This window comes from Rhinopithecus bieti, unplaced genomic scaffold (genome assembly GCF_001698545.2).
Source record: "Rhinopithecus bieti isolate Rb0 unplaced genomic scaffold, ASM169854v2 scaffold_41082, whole genome shotgun sequence".
NCBI classification, from domain to species: Eukaryota; Metazoa; Chordata; class Mammalia; order Primates; family Cercopithecidae; genus Rhinopithecus; species Rhinopithecus bieti.
Window position 1 is genome coordinate 1,300,901 of NW_016817890.1, and position 8,271 is coordinate 1,309,171.

Sequence of the window (8,271 nt, forward strand, 5' to 3'; positions counted from 1 at the left end):
AAAAAAAAAAAAAAAAAAATTAGCCGGGTATAGGGGTGGGCACCTATAATCCCAGCTACTTGGGAGGCTGAGGCAGGAGAATCGCTTGAACCTGGGAGGCAGAGGTTGCAGTGAGCTGAGATCATGCCATTATACTCTAGCCTGGGCAACAGAGCAAGACTCTGTCTCAAAAAAAAAAAAAAAAAAAAAATCAGCCAGGCACAGTGGCATGTGCCTGTAGTCCCAGCAACTTGGGGGCTGAGGTGGAAGAATTGCTTGAGCCTGGGAGTTCAAAGCTGCAATGAGCCATGATTGCACCACTGCAAGCCAGCCTGGGTGACAGATTAAAATCCTGTCTCAAAAAAAAAAAAATTAAGTTCAGATGACAACTTGTCCAGTTCATGGATGTCTGTATCAGCTTGAACCCATCTGCTCCAACTGCTGCCTCAGGCTCACTTCCCTCCATGCTGGGAAGACCAAGCATTGTTTACTGAGCAACTTTTATATGCCAGACAATTTACATATATTTCCCATTAAATCCTCACCCCTACCTTATGACTCTCTATTGTTATCCCCATTCCTTAGAAGAGTAGCTGAGACACAGTGAGGTTCGATGACTGTTCAGGTCACACAATCCTTGGTGAGTTGGGAGAGCTAAGATTCAAACCCAGGTCGGTCTGCCTCAAAGCTTGCATTCTTTTTTTTTTTTTTTTTGAGACGGAGTCTCGCTCTGTCGCCCAGGCTGGAGTGCAGTGGTGGGATCTCAGCTCATTGCAAGCTCTGCCTCCCGGGTTTATGCCATTCTCCTGCCTCAGCCTCCCGAGTAGCTGGGACTACAGGTGCCCGCCACCTCGCCCAGCTAGTTTTTTTGTATTTTTTAGTAGAGATGAGGTTTCACCGCGTTAGCCAGGATGGTCTCGATCTCCTGATCTTGTGATCCGCCTGCCTCAGCCTCCCAAAGTGCTGGGATTACAGGCTTGAGCCAACGCGCCCGGCCAAAGCTTGCATTCTTTCAGGGCTATGAGAAAAGTACAGAGACCCTTGATGAACAGCACCACTTTATTTATTTATTTATTATGTTTTTAAATACACTTGATCTTAGCCAAAAGGCCGAGAAGCGATATATGTTTTTAAATAAATGAGATGGGGATCTTACTTTGTTGCCCAGGCTGGTCTCAAACCCCTGGCCTCAAGTGATCCTCCCACCTTGGCCTCCCAAAGTGCTGGGATTACAGGCGACCTCCCACTTTCAAAGCTGAGTTTCCTCCCCTGTAACATCCTCACTCATTCATTAACAACCATGATACTTTCCTTGGTGGCCCACAGGACCTGAGTGCTCCACCCTTCCTCCCTACTGCCACTAACCCCTTTGGTTTCTATGCCTTTCCACACCCTTTCCCTTGGCCTGCGACACTTCTCCCAACCTCTAGTTCATTCAAGAACCCCAGGCCAGGTGTGGTGGCTCATGCCTGTAATCCGAGCACTTTGGGAGGCCAAGGCAGGTGGATCACTTGAGATCAGGAGTTTGAGACCAGCCAGGGCCACATGGAGAAACCCTGTCTCTACTAAACATACCAAAATTAGCTGGGTATGGTGGCACATGCCTGTAATCCCAGCGACTCAGGAGGCTGAGGCACAAGAATCGCTTGAACCCAGGAGGCGGAGGTTGCAAAGAGCCAAGATTGTGTCACTGCACTCCAGCCTGGGTTGTAGCCTGGGTAACAGAGCAAGACTCTGTCTCCAAAAAAAAAAAAAAAAAAAAGAGTAAATGAACCCCCATTCATCAACTCACCTCAGACATCATCTCTTCAGGAAAGTCTCCTTTGACCCCACCCCATCCCCTGACATTCACTCTCATAAACACATTGCACTTTACCTTCTGCTTCCTTATCTCAGTTTCTGTTTTTGATTTGCCTGATCATTTGGTTAACAATTTTCTTGCTTCCCAGACTTTAAACTCCATGAGGGTCTGAGTCTGTTTTGCTTGCTATTGTAGCTACGCTACGGTCAGGCTGCCCTCGATGTGGGTGCTTAATAATTTTTCATTGAATGGATGAATCTATGAATGAATAAATAGCTACCCGGCACTTTATATACATGACTCATTAATGCCACAATTAACTCATTGAATCCTCACAACTGCCCTTTTGTCATCATTTCAGAGAAGAGGTAGGTGAGGCTCAGAGAGCTAGAGAGTGGTGGCGCTAGGACTCGATCTCAGGTCTGCCTAACCCCAAAGCCACTGCCTTCGGCACAGCTGCCTCCCAGCACCCAACAGCCACAGCCAGGATTTAAATAGTCCTCGGTTGTCAGACCACATGTCCCAGTTTGAGCCTGGAGGACACCAATTCGGATGGCACCAGGGCCCTGCTGGCACCACCCCCTTGGCTGTCTCTGCCCTTCTGAAGTCTTAGGCTGCTTCCCCTCCCACTCCCTTCTTGGCCTCCTTCCTTTCCAGGGAGGGAAAAGGACTAGGAATTACAGCCAAGCAGCTCTTCTGGGAAAAACAATCCTGTGGTGAAAAGAGCCCTGTTCTGAGAGCAGAGAAACCTGGATTTAAGTCCTGGCATGGAGGCAGCCCTGCTGAGGGCTCACAGTGGCATCACTGCCCCCCTCTGAGCCTCTCCATTCTCATTTGAGATTCTGCATAGGTTCTTGACCCATCTGTCACCCCCTTTTCACGTCCTGACTCCTCGGACCCCAGAAACAGCCTGGGCACACCCCTAGTGTCACTTTTCCTCAGGAACCCTGATGGTTAACAATAGCTGGGGAGTGGCCTGTGCCCAAGTCTACGTTGATCAGGGAGATGAGGGACTGGCCTGGCACCCTTAAGACCTTTCCTGGAATGCTAAAGGGATGCGTGAGGGAAGAGTGCAGGGGGAGAGGGGAGGAAAGTCATTCTCATATGATAATAGGCCTGAAAAGGGAGAAATACAGGAATGGAAACCAAAAGATACAGGTTTGAGTTCCGGGGCTGTTTCAAATTCCCTGGAGAACCCTGGGTAAGTCATGCAACTTCAGGAAGACTCAGTTTTGTCTTCTGCAAAAACGAGGGTAATAATCTGCCTTACAGAGTTGCCCTAGAGAACGAAGTGAGGTATCTTTGCTAATGTGTGAATTTGTCACATTTCTATCTAGCTGCGGCCCCCCCTTTTTTTTTTTTTTTTTTTTTTTTTTTTTTTTTTTTTTTTTTTCGAGACTCGTTCTGTCTCCCAGGCTGGAGTGCAGTGGCATGACCTCAGCTTACTGCAACATCCACCACCCAGGTTCAATCGATTCTCCTGCCTCCCAAGTAGCTGGGATCACAGGCGCGCACCACCAGGCCCAGCTAATTTTTTCATTTTTAATAGAGGCAGGGTTTCTTTTTTTTCTTTTTTTGAGACAGAGTTTTGCACTTGTTGCCCAGGCTGGAGTGCAATGGCGTGATCTCGGCTCACCGAAACCTTCACCTCCCAGGTTCAAGCGATTCTCCTGCCTCAGCCTTCCGAGTAGCTGGGATTACAGGCATGCGACACCATGCCCGGCTAATTTTTTGTATTTTTAGTAGAGACCGGATTTCACCATGTTGGCCAGGCTGGTTTCAACCACCCGACCTCAGGTGATCCACCTAGAGGCGGGATTTCACTTAGCCAGGCTGGTTTTGAACTCCTGACCTCAAGTAATCCACCCGCCTCGGCCTCCCAAAGTGTTGGGATTACAGGCATGAGCCACAGCGCCGGGCCTTTTTTTTTTTTTTTTTTTTTTGAGACGGGGTTTTGCTCTAGTTTCCTAGGCTGGAGTGCAATGGCGTGATTTCCGCTCACTGCAACCTCTTTCTCTCGGCAGAGAATTCAAGCGATTCTCCTGCCTCAACCTCCTGAGTAGCTGGGATTACAGGCATGCGCCACCACGGCTGGCTAATTTTGCATTTTTAGTAGAGACGGGGGTTTCTCCAAGTTGGTCAGGATGGTCTCGATCTCCCGACCTCAGGTGATCCGCCCGCCTCGACCTCCCAAAGCGCTGGGATTACAGGCCAGAGCCACAGCGCCCGACCATCTGCAGCCTTTTGTAATCAACAAGACGCGCATATTCCCCACTCATGCATGAATCCTCAACAAACACTCCCGCATGTGAGGCACAGACGACTGCTCCTATTTTGCAGAAGGTCAAACTGAGACCCAGATAAATTCTGGAAGATGTCTGAGGTCGCAGAGTGAAGTGGTTCAACCGGGGATCCGCTCACTTTGAGCATGGCTTTTCAGTGCTATCCCCCATTCCCAGGACCCGGGCCTCGCCCCAGATGGACCGTGCAGGGCAGGCTAGAGTTTGTGACTCACTCTCCCCACCTTACTTTCTGCTCTGGCTGAGACAGGCGTGAAGGGACACCACCATCTGCAACTTGAGGGGTGTCCACAGAAAGTTTACGGGCTTGGCCCCTTCCTTTCACCAAATATAGCGGTTCTTTGAAGGCTAACAAGAAGAATTCATCTTTTAACACACTTTGTACGAGGTTTTACACTTTCTTCGGTGAGTTTTCCCTACTTCGAACTTAGGAGTCGGTTTGCCTTAATCTCTGCCCCCCACTTCACTTGGTTTGCACCCCGCTGTTTACTCGGATTGCGGAAGTCGCCCGGGTGGAGCTCCGGGGAGGGTACCCGTGAGTACGTCTTTTGCGTAGTTATTTAACTGGCATTTTACTCAGGCCAATGGAATGCCCCGAAGCCCCGGGTGGGTTGGGCAGTAAACCAATCAGGGCCATTGGCGGGGTGTGGCTGCGTCCCAGGGCGGGGAATACCGTAATGGCGGACACGGGCCGGGCGAGCGCGGCTGGGGGCGTAGCGCGCTGAGGAGGGTCCGGCCGTGTGGCAGCCTGCGAGGCAGTCCGCAGGACTACACTCTGTGCGGAGACTGTACGGCCGGCCGGCCTTTCCTGTCGCTGACGGCGACTGCAGGAGGCCAGGTGAGCAACAAGTCCCCTTGGGTAGACCCCGCTGGGAGGCGCGGGCCCCGGCCGGGCCGCTCCTCCCAAGCCGCAGGGTTCCGGGGGAGTGGGTGCCGCGACTCTTACTGCGGAGTGGCAGAGGCTGGGCGAGCGGTCAGCGCGGGGTGGTGTCTTAGTCCACCCCACCCCCTCAGGGAGGGAGGGAGTGACCCGGAGTCCCCTTCGGAAACTTGGAGGGGTCCGCAAGTCTGAGGGACTACGAGTGTCCCGACCTGACCTGGTTCTGCCATCAGCTCCCTGTGTGATCTTGAGCAAGTCACTTTCCTCTCTAGGCCTTAGTTTCCCCGTGTGTAAAACGAGGGTTTAGTCGGCAGATGTATGTACAGGAGTTGGGTCCCAGCTGTTGTCTGAGATCTTGGACAAGTTCTTCCCCAGACTGAGCCTCAGTTTCCATCTCTGGACCACAAAGTAACTGAGGTGCTCGTTGAGGCCCCGACCTGCTAAATATTGAGGAGCGGGAGGAGGACACTGTGTGTGTGTGTGTAAGAGTGCGTGTGGGTGTGTGCGCGTACAGGATGGTCTGCAGAGTAAGGAGGAGAGTTGTCTAAAGGGGCTATTCCAAGGAGGACGTGGGTGCCACCCAGACCATAATGGGGTGAGTTGGGGTCCTCTTGATTCTCCAGGAATGCTAGAACCTCTGAGAGGGGAAGTTTTAATACGGTTGTCCATAGAACCAGAGAAGAGGAAGGACTCCTTGGAGCCCCTTGGGGCTCTGATTGGAATTTAGGCCCAGAAATCAGGAGGGTTAGAAGGAGGAGGAAGAACTTTTATGGCAGCCCTACTAGGTGCCAACCCTCGCTTAGGCCTATGAACTTTTACAGTGACCCTTGAGAATTTACACATAAGGAAACGTAAGTTTCAGAGGAGTTAAGTAACTTGCCCAAGGTCACACAGTAAAGGGCAGAGGTTACTTAACTAAATTGTTTCCTCTCAGAATCTCTAGGCAAGGGGGAAGTCACTGCCCACTTAAAAGATAGTGTTAGGGAAGTTTGCCTTGTTGCAAATGGGGGCAGAGGTCTGGCCCCAGATATGTGATATGACTTCTGGCATGGGGACAGTCTTGATCTCTGGAAGGTTAATTATAAGTCCAGCCCCTTTATCCATTTTGTTAAGTTGAAAAGAACTATTTGTAAGTCGTAAAAGTCACTTTGAGGTGTGTCAGATCCTCAGAGAGCTCCATTTGAATCCTGGTGGGGTTGCCTGTAGAAGAAAGTTCAGCAGCTGTTGGTGTATAGACTAGACTTTGGTTCAGGGTGGTGCCAGCCCATTCACTTTTCTCGTGCATCAGAGGGCCACATTTTCTTGGGATGGGAGAAATTTCCCATTTTTTAGTTCAAATTTCTTTGGATTTCTTGGGGTGAAAGGTTCAATAGCCCGCCTCTGATTAAGCTTAATACCCCTTTCTTTGTGCAACCTGTTATTTGACTTCTAATGAGTGAAGATTGTGGATCTGAGGTAGGTGGTAGTTGGGTACAATAACTTGCTGCCCTTAATTTTTCCAAACCTCAGAGCTTTTGGTTAATCAGAATGGTAGGAATGGCTATGGGTATTGTTCTCATATGTGAATGGTGGAGAAGAAAACTGGAAGAGGAAGTTGCCGAGAAAAAGGGCGTTTCTTAGCAGTGGAGCCAGTATGTATTTCTTTGTTTGAAATTCTAAAACCAGAAAAGCAGCAACTAAAGGAGGAAGGAAGGGAAAGAACTGTGTAAACTGCTTTTACCCGTTCAAATATTCTTTAAGAACTGCTCCTGTTCTCTAAGGTCAATGTCCATGCTCTATTGTTTCTGATTCATAGAAAAAAGTCATTATAATCTTGCTTCAGAGTTTTTGGTTCTTAGATTGAACTAATTTCTAAAATCTTACAAAACCCTGCTGCAGCAATAGTTGTTAAAAATCAGAGCATTTTATAGAGTACAGTTATTTACAGTGATTATCTTTTTCTCAGCATATTGCTATCTCGCGTTCCCCTCAAAATACTATATAAAACTATAATAATCACCAATATAAATAATAAAACACGGTACTATGATAAAACTACCGAATCGGGGTGGTAGAATATAATATGTAACATACTCGGGCGAATATGTATTACAAATCATTCTATGATTCCCTACTAGGCTGAGAAAATATATAAAGTATGGTCCGAATATCTCATATAAAATATTAATATAAAAATGATTCACTAAATAACTACACATAGAAGGCTAACATGATGATGTATATACTAAAAAAAATATATAATATCATATAACATATAAAAATATATGTATTATATATAACATATATATATATATATCTGTATCTGTCACCCAGGCTGGAACGCAGTGGTGTGATCTCGGCTCACTGCAACCTCTGCCTCCTGGATTCGAGCGATTCTCCTGCCTCAGTCTCCCAAGTATCTGGGACTACAGGCATGCATCCCCACGCCTGGCTAATTTTTGTATTTTTAGTAGAGATGGGGTTTTGCCATGTTGGCCAGGCTGGTCTCAAACTCCTGACCTCAGTTGATCCACCTGCTGCGGCCTCCCGAAGTGCTGGGATTACAGGCGTGAGCTGCCACGCCTGGCTGAGTCTTTGGCTGTATTTTAACTGTGATTTCAACCTAAGGAATTGATTTAGATACTACAGGATGCAAATATCACCATCACTTGAAAAACACTTAATAATGTGTTTGGCTTTTGACACGTTAAGTCTTTTTTTTTCTTTTGAGACAGAATCTTGCTCTGTTGCTCAGGCTGTAGTGCAGAGTGATCTCAGCTCACTGCAAGCTCCGCCTCCTGGGTTCATGCCATTCTCCTGCCTCAGCCTCCTGAGTAGCTGGGACTACAGGCGCCCGCCACCACGCCCAGCTCATTTTTTGTATTTTTAGTAGAGATGGGGTTTCACCATGTTAGCCTGGATGGTCTCGATCTCCTGACCTCGTGATCCGCCCGCCTTGGCCTCCCAAAGTGCTGGGATTACAGACGTGAGCCACTGTGCCTGGCCTGACATGTTAAGTCTTTTTATGCTTTATTTTCCAGGATTGTGTGTACATGATAGTTGTGAAGACCCTGAATTTATTGCACGTGAAGCTCTGTTAATACATTAATTCTCAATGTGTTGTATTTTCTGTAAAATAATTAGTCTTACTTAGTAAACCAGTCCACAGTACCTTATTCAAAATCCTTGGCGCCAAAGAAAAAGTTATTAGTACCAAATATATATCCGAATTTAAAATTTTGGATTTTGGGTTTTGGAAAAGAAATATGATACTATGTGTTATGTAATACCCCAGAGAGGTCAGGGCAGCATTTTTTTTTTTTTTTTTTTTT

The 8,271-nt window shown here is 47.8% G+C and overlaps 1 protein-coding gene across 1 annotated transcript in view; it reads left to right on the top strand.

Moving 5' to 3' along the window:
• The first annotated feature begins 4,712 nt into the window (after window positions 1–4,712).
• WASF2 (WASP family member 2) overlaps window positions 4,713–8,271 on the top strand; it is a 95,182-nt gene continuing 91,623 nt past the window's right edge. The window contains exon 1 of the mRNA XM_017856399.1: window positions 4,713–4,918. The gene's annotated coding sequence lies outside the window, so the exon portion shown is untranslated. The remainder of the gene's footprint in view (window positions 4,919–8,271) is intronic.